Genomic DNA, 17,523 nt, shown 5'->3' on the forward strand with positions numbered 1-17,523 from the left:
AATACAAAGTTGGCATCATCTCCTGGAAAGGACTGATGAATTTGAATGAATTAGATATCATTATAAAGCCTTCTGGAAATCTGTACCAAACTTGAGTCGAAATTTCATTTGGGGTTCTTGAAGGGATCTGCTCAGGTAACCTTGAGTAAGAAATGCCCTTCTCTCTCCCAGGAGACCATCCTCTCTACATAAATACAGAACTTTCAGAGTGAGAGTGCATGCCAGGTATAGCAGCTGAAGAAACCCTGGTGACTAGTGAAGTGATTGATGAGTTTCTGGATCATTTTCACTTCTGTACGATCTTGACCTAGCACCTATGGAGTAAGAACCAGTCGTTAGAATTTATAATGGTATTTTGTTTGCAGGTAATTTAACAATAAATGCAAGTGGATATTTAGTAAATGATTATTTTGAGGGATGGTGTTGGGGCATAAGACTGCATTTGTGACAATAGAGAATAAATACAGAGGCTGCCAAAAAAATGTATACACATTTTAAGAAAGTAAAACTATTAAAATTGTAATACTCAATATATACTAATAACAAAAGATGAATACAAGTCATGTTTGACTTCTGCACTTACAAGAGGTTCTCAAAGTGGTTATCCTCAGCATCCAGACACTTCTGGTTACGGCAGGCAAACTACTGCTTGAGCAACGTTGACTAAAGTGTACACTTAGAAACATTTTTTTGGCACCCTCGGTATATCATGTAATAAACTTAATTCATTCATTCACTCAGGAGCACAGTTGAGTATGTATTGTATGCCTATCCTTGGCACTTTGAAGAATTTCCCTTCTTCAGGGAAGGGTTTCGCAAGTAGGGAGAGAGATTGGAGTGAGAGGAGCAGAAAGTATCTGTGAATCCCCTGAATTGTTTCCAACATTTCTGAATCATTATCATTTTCCCATTGTTTTTGTTAGATTCTCAAAGGAACCCAATGACCCCAAAATGTTAAAGCCAGTAGAGCATTATGGACGGCTGGAATCATGACTCTCTGTCCTAAAGCTCATTTTCTAGTCTAACCCTTTCATTTCTCAAGTGAGAAATATCCCGGCCCAGAAGGCTCACATGAGTACTTTGTTCAAATATCACTCATCTGGTTACTGATAGAGCTCAGTTTAAATCTCAATAGTTTTCACTACCCCTTGCATGGTCCCACTTGAAATGGTAGCTATAGTTTATCCAAACTGTAGTTGATCCAAATTGATATAAACATCCTCAAACACAGAATGAAATTGCAGTTCCAGCCACGAAGCGGTGTTATCCTAGCAGGAAATAACTTTTCCCTTGGTTTCCCCAAGCTTTATGACATCATTCCCAGGCAAAGAACAGGGTGGGAAAGAGGACTACTTGCTTGGTAAGGGTCATAGAAACTGAGGAAAATGGCGTCAGTGAACTGATGTCCCAAGTAAAACAAGAAATTCTATCCACCAACCTCTACGAAATGGCAGCTGGGAGCAAGATTATGTCTTCTCCTTTCTAAGTTCTTCCTGAATGTGGTGTATTGGATTTTGTTGATTAGATTATGCTCCGTAAAATTAGTATCCTTAGACACTGAGCATGTTACGTCAAAGAATTCAGAAGGATTCTGAAGGACCTCAGGAGAAAGAAACAAAATGAAGATGGGGGAAGGCAGCTGTGTATTGCTTATTCCTCAGACCACAAGAGTAAGGTAAGAGAAGTTAGGGTCCAATCAAATGGATTTGAGGGTTCAATTGTGACTGAACTGCCAGGACCCCCTTCCAGTTACATAAAAACAGGGTCCCTTTTCATGTAAATGATCTTGCACAGAAAAAAATGCCACATGTAAATTAAGCAAGCCATAGTTATGGGTGGAGCAGCATACTAACTCTACTATGAGTTACTGTTTGGGGAAGAATTTGGGAGAGCTCTTGCAGTTCACAGTGAGACAATCAGCTTGAGTTATCAATGAAGGAGGCTGTATTAAAACTGCATACAATGGAGATTCTCAGGTACTGTATATCTTTTTCACTGACAGCTACACGGTCATGGTTAGTGTAAGAACTAAGTGTGTGTCCATGTGACCTTTCTTTCCTGCCTGGTGATCAGCGCAAAATGAGAAGGCAACCCAGATGAGGGACTTGTGGATCTGCTTTGCCTCCTATGTTGGCTTTTTTTAGCCTGGCTTTATTGATTTGTTTGTGAATCACGTGGATTTCTTTTTGTCCTTTGTAGCCATCTAGGTGGGCAAACCATCCCAACACAACAACTTAATTAACTATGAAGCCATAAGGACCTAAACATTTAGGGCATCTCTTTCAAAACATTCACCTTCTCTAGTTAGAGGTTCAACTCCACCCAGTATGGATTGTTCTCCAGTCTAGTGGGCAGCATAAGAGAGACAGTGGGGTTCAATTCCAGGTTCTGTTAATGACTGTGAGACCACAGCAAGTTCAAGCATTACTTTTAATTTTCTGTGTTTTCACCGTATACAAATAAATATTTAAAAAATGCATATTTGTTAAGCTCTAAGAATCTTGGCTACAAAGCTGTCTTGTAAACATAAAATATTAATGCTTTTGGCACTTCCTGCTTTTACTTTCACCAACACCAAAACTTTTTAGAGTGGTTGAACTCAGGAGACTTCTTTTGTGGTCAAAGGTTAAGCTGTAACTGTATTCCCTGGACTCTGTTGCTCAAGGAAATATGTCCCAGGAGGAGACCTGTAGGGCAGTTTAATTAGCCCCAAGGTAGTGGCAGAAAAATTTGGACCCAGTTGGTACTTCACTCTGTATTAGGTCATCATATTTGTCTGACAAAGTATAAACTCCAGGAAGAAAATTTAGGTTTACGCAATGGCAGGGTGATGCTTGGATACATGTCAACTCCATTTATCTTTTACGTAGGTGAAGAGCAGTCTTTCTAAAACACGAGTCTAATTCTGCCACTCCTTTGCTTAAAACTCTTTGATGAATCCATGTTACTTAGGAAAAACAAAACAAATCCCCAAAAACTTAAGCTTAGAAATTCAAGGCACTCCCTTACTTTAATCTCTTTTTCTCACCTTCTCCTCTCATCCTCTGCAGTCCCCTTTCTTTAGCCATAATTGACGGATAAGGTCTCTTTCTCTGAAATTGCTACCTCTTTTACACCTCATACTTGCCTCTCCAACTAAGATGTCTGATGATCACTCAAGGGTCTCCTTCTTTTGGAAGTTTGTCCTGGCCAGGCTTTTCCCAAGTTAGAAAAATTTTCTCTTATATGGTTCCTCTGTTTCTTTATACACCTTATTATGGTGGGCGTCTCTTACTACCAGTACTGGAGCTTTTAAGGAATCAGATCTTATTTGTGGCTGTATACTCAGCACTTGGCACAGTACCTAGGATTTAGTGAGTACTCAATAAGCTATAATGAGTGAGTAACTGGACACTATTGGTCCAGTGGCTATTGGTCAGACTTTGGGTAGCGCTGCCATTCAGAGGGTTTCAAACGTCTCACTCTTTTGATTCAATAGGAGAAATGTGGTCAAATCTTTTTTTTCTATTCAACAATGCATAATCTCTTTTATTATAACAACTATAATTTCAGTGTTATTCTTATCCCACAGCACCAACTCTTTTACAGAAAATAGACTGATAACATCTCCAACCATTTAAAAAGTCTCATCAAATATTGAACAATGCCAAAAGAATACTCATTTGCATTGACTCATAGGGTGCCAAGGTCTGGTACTGCAGCGTTTTATGTTGAAAGGCAACAGAGAGTAGTGGCTGAGAATATGGATTGAGTTGAAATCTCAGCTTTGCGACCTACAAGCTGTGCGACCTTCGGCAAGTTACATTAACCTTTTTCTGCGCTAATTTTCCCACACATAAAAAATAAAATGAGGGTAATGATTGTACCTACCTCATAGGTAGCCACCAGACAAGGAATAAAATCTGTTCGTATTAAAAGCTTAAATAATGCCTGGCGTAATATCCCAGGAAGCAATATAAACTAATGGCCAAAATCAGAGATTTTAGGGCAGATAGATCTGGCTTTGATTTTTGTTCACCCATTTCCTAGAAGTGATCCTGGGCAAGTTGTTCACTGTCCCTAAACCTTAGTTTGCCTTCCCTGTAAATTGGAGCCAGTAATTCTATTTCCTTTAACTTTCACCCATTAAGTGAGATATGTCACTGAAAGCATTTAGCAGAGTAAGTGTTCAACAACTGCTACCTACTATTGTTATTCCATAAGAGGCGCTCAACAAATATTTGGGGCTAAATCTTAATTGGGTTAATGATCTATGTAAAACTCTTTGCCATTAACTCTAATTAGTTCCACTCACAAGTGAGGAAAAATGAGTTTAGTTTATCTTTTCTCCCTATTCTTCCTGGTCTAAATTAACAATTGAAAAAAGGTCGTTTGTACCAACCGATTGGCTATTTAGAGTCACGGATTTAGAGTCATGGAATGTTGTTATACTTGTGGAATCTTAGAACAGAAAGCTATCATTAATTTTAACTGCTTTATTTTAGATCAGGGTTCTCAACTGAAGGTGATTTTGCCCTCTCCCTCTTCCTCAAGGGACATATCGCAATGTCTGGAGACTGTCACAAGGCGTGGGGGTGCTATTGGCATCTAGTGGGTAGAAGCCAGAGATGCTGCTAAACATCCTACAGTGGAATACAGTGTAATCCCCTATGATAAAGAATTGTCCATACCAAAAAGTCAACGATGATAAGGCTGAGAAACTCTTTCTGTTTTTCAGGCTTAAGAAAATTGAAGCCACGACAGGCTAAATACTTGCCCATGGTGGTGGATTCGATGAAATTATTTCTGGCTCCATCTGCTCTACCACAGGATACCTAAACAGACAACCTGGCATTCAGACTCATTTTTTCAAATTTTCATTCCAACCCCCGTGAATATAATATGAATGTACAGAATCCTTATTTTTCCCGCACACCAGTTTTCACATCATTCTCCCCCACCTATCAAAACACACACATGTGCACGCGATTTCATTACTGGCAAAGTAAAAAGAGAGTTTGCCCAGTTGAAGCAAAGATGGATTCCCACCATTCCCGACCCCAATCACATCTATTTCAAATCAACCAATTTAATTACCACTGTGAGCGCCAAGAGAAGCCTAGGTGAAAAGGCAGTCCAGGGGACAGGTCTTTGTTGCTATGGGACTAAAACTGGGCCAAGGTTCTTACATATAATAATCATGGCTTTGTGATAAGCAGGGTCCACATACAACTGCAAAAGTTCTGTGACTAAAAATAAAGAACAAGAATAGAAAAAGGGGTATGATTTGATGAACAAGCCACACAAATTCACAGGAAGTACACTTCATCAGTTCTAGTATCTGTGGTTTTCTTGAATTCTCTTTAGATCTTATTCTGGGAAAAGAAAGTTATCAGGTCAATAGTGTTAATGTGCTTTGTTTTGTTTTGCTTTTGCTCTGTTCTACACTGACAGAATGAGGAGACATACATACTCATAACAGACTAGGAATAAAGAAGAAAGGAGATCCTGAGAGGAATCATTGATGCCACGAAGGGAGGGGAGGGAGAAAGGGAAATGAAGGGAAGAAGATACATAGTTTTTCACACTGAAAGAATGACTGAAAATAGTTTGTTCTCCTCTAGTATCATTAATGAAACCACATAGTGATGTCACTTCTGATCACGCTGTAATTTGAGTTGCTGATCTGGCGATAACAAGCTTCCTTTTTGCGCATTCGCAGCATGTCTACAGTGGAAAAGACCTTCAGGTTAACTGTGAGTAGGTGGAACTCGTCAAGAAAAATAACTTCACCACAACAACAACAAATGACAGGAGAGACAGAAACTTCTTTGGGAGAGCAATGGGAAAAAAAGTGAAGTCAAAGTATTATTACACATGTGAAAGAAGAGTCATTTATTTAATAGGAAGTAACTTGTTCACACAAATGTAACTTTGTGGTCCCTCAGAAGTACGTAAATACTACCAATCAGTCCACCACAGATTACCATCAAAATTTCTCGGGAAATGCCTCATTAAAGAGTCTTTAAGGAATAATATGAGTGTGCACCAGTCAAATAATTTCAAAAAGATATTCAACACTATCTGCTGTAATATAAATTTCCTTTTTTTTTTTCATGGGTACCACATTTTGCCAAATTTAGTATAAGTTTGAAATCGAGGTCAGATCTGAACCCTTTGAACCACACTTGTCTTTGCAGGAGAAAAATGTTTTTTGTCTCTAAGAGGAAGGCCTTAATGGACTGAAGAAAACGGTTCCTTGGCATTAAATAGCTCTACCCAGAAATCTTTATGGGATACTTTATAAAATAATTCTATCTCATAAAACTTGACAGAAAATAATTGGTGAAAACTAGTTAAGGATTCATAAACCTCAGACTTTGAAAGATAATTTTAAAAAATTGATACCCTCATCTCTACCCATCCTATTTACATGCTCATTTCTCTCTATCACTTTATCCCTGGTGTTATAGACTCTGAATCCCGTCCATTAAGAGAGTGTCAGTGGTCACATAATGGTTTTAATTAAATATTTCATCAGAAAGATCCACATGTGACATATTTTGAGTTGTTAATTAGCTCATTCTCTACTGTCCACTGAAGTTTATCTCCATTAATTGTTGGCCTGCTGAAGTCTCTAAGTGTCTTTGTTGTGGTTTTGGGCCAATGTGTTTCTCAAACTTGGAGTTCCTCGACCACCTGCCTCAGAGGCCCCCAGGTGTGCTTGCTGAAAAAATGCATATTTCAGTGTCAAATCCCAGGCCTACTAAATCAGAAATTTTGGGCAAGTGGAATTCTGAAATCTACATTTTAACATTTTTCTTGAATGACTCTTGTCTATAGGAGTAAATGTTAAAAGAGTTAAATCAACAAAGACTAATATGCATCTTATGAATTGAGAAGAGAAAAAGATTAACATAGCTATGAAACAAATTCATAGACACAGAGAACAAACTAATGGTTGCCAGATGGGAGGGGAGTGAGGGGGACGGGTGAAAAACAGGAAGGGATTAAGAAGTATATACTGCCAGTTGTAAAAACAGTCACGGGGATGTAAAGTACAGCATAGGGAATATGGTCAGTAATATTGTAATAACTACGTATGGTGTCAGATGGGTACTAGTCTTATTGGGGTGATCACTTTGTAAGTTATATGAATGTCTAATCACTATGTTGTACACCTGAAACTAATATAATGTTGTATGTCAACTGTAATTGAAAAAAAAGATTAATGTAGCATAGGGAGACCTTTTGGAGAATAGGATTTATTTCAGGAAAAAAAGATTATACTGCAAAACCATTTGTGTATGTGTATGCACAACTAATTTCTATATTTCATCTTTTATCCAGGTTTTTCATTTTATTTTATTGTTTTTCCATTTAGTGTCTTTTAACATCTCTGTCAGAAGAGAAGAAAAATAAAGAGGAAGAATAGGTGAAACGTGGGATTTTCACCTTAATATGCTCTTAAAAGTAGTTTAACATTTTTAGTTTAGTATCTATTTTGATCTTTTAAAGGCATTATCCAGTTTGTGTTTCAAATAGTATCATATGTTGGGAATTGGAAAAGTAGCTAGAATTATTGTTCAGACCATTGTTAACATTAGCAATAAATTAACATTATTAACTATTAAATTCATGTAGTTGTTTATGTAGTTATTTATTTAATTGTTGTTAGGAAAGGGCATATATAAAGGTACAGGCCATTTTTCTAAACATGTGAGAAGAAACATTAATTTTTAAAGTGTACCTTATGCTTTACCTTAATCACCCTTCGATGATTTTAACACATCTACTATTTTCCATGCCATAATAAGAAACTGTAGGGATTTTTAAAAACATCTCAGTATATTGGATCTTCTGAAAATTGCTTCTCATAAAATGAAAAGAGTTTCATTAGCACTAAATCCAGTCATAATAGCAATCTTGAATCTGCTCTCAACTTGATTTCTAACATGAGGGAGAAATAACGGTTTTGCGACAACTATGTAGACGATACCTCAATTCCCTTGACTTCTAGGCCCACATTTAATTTCTGGCCTGTTAGGAGTAAAACCTGAAATTATGTTGTTATTTTAGTTAAGAATTCTTAGTATTCTCCTAATCATCATTAGCAAGATTCTTGCTTTGTTCAGAGAGTTATTGTTATAATCGGCACTAATGATAGCTATTACTATTAACAATGCAGGGCAGACAATGAAGTGTAGACTGAATCTGAGGCTCAGCATATGCATTGGCATGGCCACTGTGCACAACTGTACCCGAAAACAGACAAGGCAGCCAGTCCAGCATGGTAATAGTCACAAGGCATGGTGGAGAGGCCTTTGTATCAGCACAGTAGGACATTTGGGGGCTGGTCCTCTTGTGACTTGAGAAAAGAGACCTTTTTCAATATGAACATGCTTTTTCAGTAGAAGGTGAAAAATCAGGTTAGATCTAGAACATTCGTGGAAGTATTGGTGATGGCCAGGTCAGAATTCAGGCATGGTTAAGAGAAAGTTATGTGGGGTAAAAACCAGTCTATTAAAAAATAAGGTGAGTTCAGGTCAAGTTGGGTGGAACCAAAGAATGATGAAATTCTTGTACAGTTTGTTTTCACAATAAGCATGCATGCTCAATTACTGTAGGGCTCACTCACTGTCTTCGCAGATGCAAAATTTCCTTTATCCTTCATCTGCCCCACTTCCAGCTTGATCTCCAAAGCTCATCAAAGAGCAATTCTTCCATAATTTCTGAGTTAGTGAAAACATATTAGTTCCGCAGAGGCATGGCACAGTGCTGGGAGGGTGTGATAAAGGAAGGCTAAAGAGGACACTGTGGGAAGGCAGGCCCAAGCACAGTGGCTCGCTCTTTTGCTCTTTTACTGACCTGCGAGTGTGCGTCCTGGGAGAGGTTTAGTAAGGGGTAGGGTAGTGCAAGTGCAAAATGAAACTTGAGCCTCTCATCTGGAGCTCTGATAGCCTTGCTTTAAGCACTAATACTTTACGAATTTGTTTGGGGTTTGCCCTTTGCTTTTAACAAAAATTAAAACAGCATTTTTGTCTCCGTGTTGGTATTCTAGTCCAATGATAACAATAATACTAAAAGTGCCTTTCTCATTTGAAAAATTGAGAAATGTCAACTGTCCTTTCAGATATTCAATGAACATACTCATAGTCTCTCTCTCTCTCTCTCTCTCTGTCTCTCTCTCTCACACACACACACACACACAAAGACACACACACATACACACAGCCATAATATTTAATATCTCCAGTATTTATTTTCTCTCTTCTGAGAGGAGGGGGCAACAGGAGATTGGGGGGTAAGGAGCCAGGTTAGCAGAAGTGATAGAGAATTGGGGCTGTGAGAAGGGCAACAGAAGAGAATACACCTTGTAAAAACACTCTATGCTGGGTTAATGGACCATAGCTTCCCCCACCCTTTTTTTTTAAGTGAGGGCTGAGAAACTCATAACAAGTGAAGTGTGCTACCAGTATCAGGACACTGACTTCAGGTGCCACTCCACTGTGACCCTTGCTAGAGCTTTCAGCAGATCACTTCACCAATCTCTGCTATCAGTTTGTTCATCTGTAAAATGTGCTTAATTCTATTGATTTGTTTCCCAAGGAAATAATGTGATATATTAGTGTTTATGAAGCACTTTGAGATCTGACGATAAAAGGTGCATTATACTGAATAGTGTTTCTCTCCTCGTTCCCCACCCCCACCGATAATCTATGCCCCAATCTTATGCTTATTTTTGCAAAGTTCATGCAAATGAGTCCAAGCTGTTTTCTTTAAGAAAAAAATAATGCTTGTGATATTTCTCAAGAAGACCCTGACAAAATAAAAAATAAAAAGAGTAACAGTGACATACAATGAAGGGTAAGGTTTTAAAAAAAAATGCATAAGAAAACAGATTTCAGTTCTAGGCTCATAGGGGGTTATTATAAGCAACAGTGAGTAATAATGATTACAAAAATGAGGAAAACTACATTGACAGTGTCATTTGAAAACAATTGTGTTAAGAGGCTTTTTACACACATTTTACACAGTGTGGATATCCAAAAATGGGTTTTAGACAATATTAAGAGGATTGTTTTTCAAGGTATTAAATGTGCAAAGAGCAAGAATGAAAAATATGGAGAGGGAAATGAGCTAGCTACATACAGATGGCAGTGGAATGTGGGGCATTTACTGATTCTCTGGGCTTTTAGGAGTTCCAATATCTTTGAACAATAAGACATTTCCTTTTATACATATTCAACCTAAAATATTTTCCTTATTTCCTCTCTTGCAGGTTCTCTCTACATTTGTGGATATCTGATATTGGACGTGAACTGCATTCATTGTTATTGATTTGATTGGCAAAACGTATGGGCAACACAGTTCCTCTTTTCTAAACTGAGTGGCATTGCTCGGCCTCTCCTTCACTCCCACTGCAAACCAGTTCCTCATTTGGGCTTCCATATTTTAGTTAATGTGACCGTCATTTTCCTAGTCACTCAGACTTGAAACCACAGACTTCTTTGACCTCACCGTTACGCTACATGTCATATTGAACACGTCACTAGACTCTTTAAATAGGCATGTGCTTTAACTCCAGGCTTCTCAGAACTTGAGACACACATGAATCACCTGGGAACCTTCTTCAAATGCAGACTCTGATTCAGTCAGTCTGGGGTGGGGCCTAAGAGTCTGCATTTTTCCCCAGTTCCCAAATGATGTCCATGTGGCTGGTAAATGGATCACATTAGGGACAGCAAGACATTAACCTTTATTTTCAGGCAAGAGAATGGCTTTCTGCTGATGAAACTCTCCATTTTATGCCTTTTTTCAGAGAAATTTCCAGGCCAGGCAGGACTGAACCAATGACCTAAAGCATATCATGCTTTGAGTTAATTTTTCTTAAAGGAACAAAATAAGAAACATCATAAAAAAACAAACTCCAAATAAGTGGGGAGCACATGAAACTTCTGCATCTATCATGTTCTCTTCTCTGTCAGCTATTTGCATTCCATTCCCTTACATACTGTTATGTGCTTGTTTTGTCATAATTTATTCCTTCAACCAAAGTTTTTGAGAGTCCACTGTGTGTGACACTAAAGAACACTCAGGGAATAAAAAAAAAAGAATGATATGATTTCTTACCATCAATAGCTTGCAATCTTACATAGGAAAGAGCCAAGTAAGCAAAGAAATACAGTAAAGTACAATATTTTTCTGTGCCTAGAGTGTTCTCATAGCTCTGCACTCTTTTTTCCCACCTGAAAACCCTCATTGACACACATATACTTTATTATATAGAGATACTAAACTGTACTCTGTAATACTCTGATACAAGTCATAATTGTAACCCTTAGAAATGTTGGACTATCAATGATACAGCTTCTTTACATTTTCAAAAATTGTGCCATTATAATTGTCTTAATGAAAGGGGTTATGATTTTTGAGTCTGGATTGTTTTCAGGTTTACAAGGACTGAAAATTCAAAAATAAATATGCCTCTAAATATATGGTACAAACATAAAAATCACAGAGAAAATGTACTAAGTAAAACCCAGTAGCAATAGTCCTGGTAATAATGTAAATTCGAATATAAACACGAATGGTGATTGGTTACATCCTCATCCCAGTGCCTGTTCTCCTGGAGGAGAGGAACGAGGGGTGGGGGAGACTAAGGTGGGAGGGAAACAGCAGTCAGGCAGCTCCACGTGGAGAAGTGCAGGGGCAGAGGGCAGTTCCCAGACAGCCCCGATTCCTCCCAACCCAATTTATTCAGAATAGGATGCCAACATAGGCATTTACTATCCAGAGGATTTTGGAATCTGTTGCTTTTTTGGGTGTTTCAGGCAGCCCCAGGATCCAGAAACATCTCCATTGGTATTTCATCTACCACTAGTTGGCGCTAATTGTAACCAGGATTGGGACAATACAGGATAGTGCCGCTAGACCAGAAACTACAGACTGCACCAGGAATGTGCAGACTGCCCTACTGGCTTCGTTAACGTCACCATGAAGCTACCCAATGTTAACGCTTGGAGTTTCCTCTATTCCATTCCAGTGAGCTTTTCACCTCTCCTAATGGCATTTATCTTTCTACTTTATCAGCCCAGAACACATTCATTTCATCTCCTTTTTCACCTATTTTATGATAAAGCCCAAAGCCACTCAAAACAAAAGTAGTTTGATCACTGCTAATTCCTTATCAAGAATTATCCAACCCAATATCCAGCAGCAATCTGCTAATGCACCTCATTAGCTCATCATAAATCATCATAAAATATAAGTGTTTATAATGTGCCAGACATTATCCTAAGTGTTCTACATAAATTGACTTAATTCTCACAGCAACCTTATGAGCCCTTTACTACTATCATTCCCATATTAAAAATGAGCAGTGTACGGTACAGAGAAGTTAAGTAACTTGCCCAAGGTCACACAGCACAGTCTAACTTTAGAGTTCTTATTCTGCCTTGTTCTTCAATCATGAAGACTCTCACATGCCATAATACAGGGTTGTGTTTAGGTATTAGTCTAGAGACAATAGAGAGCCATGAAGGATTTTCAGAGAGAGGTATGATCAGATTGAACACCTTAAAAAGATGGAGAGGAGCTGGAAGATGCAAGTTAGATACTGGAGGTAGACTCAAAAGGATCTGCTGATGCATTGAAAATGGCAGGAGGCTGAAATTAGCTCCCTTTTGTTCAATTAAATGAAAACTGTGACTCCCTTTCTTCTTAAATGTATACCAGCATCATCTTCCAGGTGTATATTTTACCTTGCTTGCGGAGATGGTCCACCATTCAAAATATACAAGAATTGCCTTTCAAATGTGTGTCATCAACTCTGTGATATGTGTTTACGTTTGAGAGCTTCCCTTTCCAGTGGGTTCCCAAATACATTCTCGAATAGTTGTGTGTTAGTGAGTTTGGGTTTTATTCATAATAAAAGAGAATCCCTAAAGAACTGAGGTGGGACAGCCCTGTGCTTTTGGTAGCTGGTCAATCTCCCTCATTTTTTCTTGGATTAAGACTTCATGTAAACACAAAATTCATATTTCTGAGTCTGTGATCTTATTTACATGACAACTGTAAACCTGTTTAAGTACTATCAATAATATCAGAAAACCATTTCACTTGGTAAGTTTTTAGTACTAATTTGCAAATATTAGTATTAATAATAATTATAGTAGTAGTAGTCATGCTATTCATAGTATTAGCTTCATTATTAATCAGATTTTAGCATCAATGACCAAATTTTTAAAAAGAGAAAGAATTGAGATCACAAGTAGTTCAGTGAGCTGCTCACAATCATGAAAGAAGACTAAGTTAAAGATTGATGAACAGAAGCCTGATTCCTGTTCTCTGTGTATTAAACTGTGTATGAATTCTAATAAAAGAAATCGTCATCATTGCCTGCATGACATCCTCAAAAATACCATCAATTGCAAAACAACTCCATGTGCATCCACATGGCAAGTTTTACACTATTTCTCTTTTAGTTTTGAGGTCCCATCATCCGTTATTTCATTCATTCATGGAGCAGGTGTTTCTGAAGACTGTGTGCTGTTTCAGGCACTGTGCTAAGTACTGGAAACAAGGTACTGTACTGAGTGGAGAAAGTCAGATAGAGAAAGACAGATGCAATGTGATTTCACTTATATGTAGAATCTAAAGAACAAAATAAACAAACAAAACAGAAACAAACTCATAAATACAGAGAACATTTTGATGGTTACCAGACAAGAGAGGGGTTGGCGGTGGGTGAAAAGGGGGAGGGATTAAGAAGTACAAGTTGGTAGTTACACAGTAGCTATGGGGATGTAAAGTATAGCATAAGGAATATACTCAATAACATTGACTAAATATGTATGGTATCAGATGGGTACTAAATTTATTGGGGTGATCACTTTGTAAGTTATACAAATGTCTAATCACTATGTTGTACACCTGAAACTAATACAATATTGTATGTCAACTGTAATTGAAAAATTAAAAAAGAATTATTGAAAAAAAATGAGAAAGTCTGTGTCCCTCACACAAGAAGCCAAAACCTTCAGTGTTTGTTTCACATGATGTCTCTCAGTTCCTATTTCTTCTTATTGCCATGCCCTTAAAAGTAAACCCAAGTGCTCATGACAACTGACTCACTTCATCCAGTTATTTACTCAGTCATTTATTCAGTAAATATTTATGGAGAACTCATTACATGCTATGGGGATAAAGTGATGAATGAGACAAACATAGCCCCTGTCTCATGTACCTTACATTTTCTAGCAAAATACACAGATTAAAAACAAACAAATAAAATAATTACAAACTGTGATAAACATTATGAAAAAAATATGAGAGAGATAATGGGAGGAGGGACTGATTTTAGAGAGGATAACTAATGAAGGCCCCTTTCGGGGAGGTAACATTTATTCTGAAATCCAGGAGATGGACCTATCCGTGGGAAGAGTGTAAAAATCATTTCAGTGAAACAGCAGAGCATAAAGACCTTGAGGCAGAAAAGAACTAGGAGTTGTTGTAAGCAGAAAAGAGACATAATATGATTTGGTTTACTCTAATTTTGGCTGCTGCAGTAGGATGGATTGGAGGAGGGCAAACATAAAAACTAGGAAAACTCTTGCATGGCTAGGAGATGGTTCTGGTTGTCTAGATGAGAGCTAGTGGTTAGGGTGACATCAATGAAGAGGGAAAGGAGGTGGAATATGCAAGACAGATATTGGAGGTAGAATCAACAGAACTTGTGGATGGATTGAAAATGGCAGGAAACTGAAATTAGCAACCCAGTTTCTGGCTCATAAAATTGTGTGATCATTGTTGTCATTGACTCAGATGAGGAATCCTACATGTTGGGAGACAGGCTTTGGTGGGAGAAAACAGAAATTGAATACAAAGGACAAAAACATCTTAAAAGCATTCCTCATATTCATAATTTAGAAACTCAACATTATATATATGTATATATATTATATATGTATATGTAATACTATATATGTATTTATGCATATATAGAGAATAAATGATTCTCTATATATATAGATATAGACATATCTATATCTATATATATATAGAGAGAGACAGAGACAGAGACAGAGAGAGAGCAGGGTCTCTGGAATTATATTTTATCTCATTCAAAAGTAAGATGTTTGTGCATAGTAGCAAAAAAATGTCTGCTACTCTGAGATACCATCATCACAGAATATCTTGGTTGGAATGGTAGTGATTCCAAATACTCTGATGTTTAAATCTCCTCTGTTAACAGCCCTGCCAAGGGATCGCACAGCCTCTGTTTGAACAGGCATTGTGACAGAGGGTTCAAGGGACAATAATAGCTCATTCTCACATGGCACTTAATATGCGCCAGGAACTCTTGTAAGGAGTTAACAAAACAAGATCTACTTGTCAAACATTTCTTCTAATACTCAGAAGGAATCTGTTTCCCATTCTACTCATTTATTAATTTAATCTCTGGGGCTCCCCAAAACATGGTGCCAAGAGAGAATATTAGCAAGGGAATTTGCAGGATTGGAAAAGATTCTTTGTTCTCATCCTCATCCTCTTAATATTACAGATTCTTTTCTCACTGGTCAGTGACAATGTTGGATGAGATGACTTTTGAGTTCCTCTCCAACTCTAAAATTCTACAGTTCCAAAATTCTGTATCTTCACTTTTAAATGGACAAATGAATATAGGTAAGCTCTGAGAGAACAAAATTTGTGAAGAACTAAAACAACCCACCCTACATTTGCTATGTATGAAAATTTATATTTAAACTTTATAACAATTAATGGACTCCTTAGTCTTTTTAAAGAATAGAAGTATCATTCATTTTTGTACTCTTTCTGAATTTTTGTTGGCCAAAATACAGGTTGAATATTTTCTCTACTATCATACAAAATACCTATTTCTCAGGGATCCCTGTGATAAATACCTTCCTGAGTTTTAAGAAAAGTGTATGTCTGAAGAGAAAAAAAATGTGCATTTTTCACATCTGTTTCAAGTGCCATGCCCTCGTTGAGCGCTATCCCAGGAGAACCATTGATGGTGAAGGGAGAAGATCGAAGCTAGCCAGAACATCACAGAGTAAGGGTAAGAGAAACAGTACTCTTCCACTTCCCTACTCACCAAGAACAAAGGAGACATAATAAATGATGCCCATAAAGATACCCTGGTGTTTGGAGACCTACAGTGGGAACCACAGACTAATAGCATGATTTATGCCACTAATAAGGAATCTGAAAGATGAGATAACAATAACTCCACAAGGCCCTATCTCTCTACTCCTTTTGCTGAGGGTGAGGACACACATAATGTATACTCAAACTCAGTTCTTATTGGTCCAGAGACAGGGTGGGGCTGAGCCTGCAGATGGCCATTCTCACCATGGGTCAAATGGAGTAGAACTCTAACAGAAACACAACAGGTTTCCCTTTTTCACTTGACAGCCAGGGCACTCACAACCCAACTCTGATTAACAGCTCATCTCAGGTGCCCAATAACACTTATGCCTTTAGTCCAAATAGTCCTATTTCATTTATGATTATTTTGCAGTTAGTACTAACTACCCCTTAACCAGTGTGCTGTGCTAATGAATAGTCTCTATGCACTCTAAAAGAAATGCTGAGTGCTGTTCTTTCTTATAAGCCTGTGAGTTTATATTCCCACCAATTGAGCAGAACGTTTATCAGGAGGCAGTTGTATTTGATGCCGTGTTAGTTTATCCCAACTGTGTTAAAGCAATTCCTATCATACAAATATTAATGAGAGAGTCTATAAACATTGAGACAGTACAAAAAGAAATAGAATCATTTCTATGAAAACAAAGTGGTATACTTTAGAAAGATTCAATAACATTCAATTGCTAAAAAATAATGATATGGAATTAAGCATGAGAGAGGAAAGTGGAAAAGCTTGGAGGAATCATCAGTTATCTAGAAGGATTCCACATTCTGACTGCTTTGAAAATATCTTTAAGTTCTTCCTTCATTTTAAGGAAACCAAAACTTGAAATTACAGACAGTGGTGGATTATGAGTGTGACCATTGTTCAAAGAAAATATTTTTAACCCTATATCCAAATATTAGTGAATGAACATACGTTTGTATATTGAAGGAAAAGTGGAATGGTTATGGTGTGTATCTTTTTAAAAATCTCCTTCTTTAACGAGTTTTTAAATTCAATTAACCAACTAACTGGTATCAGATAAGAGAATATATCCTGTAAAAATCAATTCTAATCAATTTTTAAATCGAAGGGATATAAATCGAACAATATATAGGAAGGAATAAAAATTAATACACAAGTGCTTAATGAATCCAGTATCATTATTTCAATTTGGCCAAATCATCCTAGTAATCAAGTGATGACATGGTATATAAGACACATATTCACTTACCCTGGGATTACTTCACAGCAGACTGTGTTGTTATAGCCAAGAAAAGGGCACACAGTGTTTGGATGATCATAATATAGGCTCAGAGCTGCAACTTCAGCCATGCTCAGAGACTGTTTTCAGCAGGTTGCTATGGTAATGGAAAGGTTGTGGGCTT

Source organism: Rhinolophus hipposideros (genome assembly GCF_964194185.1).
Source record: "Rhinolophus hipposideros genome assembly, chromosome: 14".
Classification (NCBI taxonomy): Eukaryota; Metazoa; Chordata; class Mammalia; order Chiroptera; family Rhinolophidae; genus Rhinolophus; species Rhinolophus hipposideros.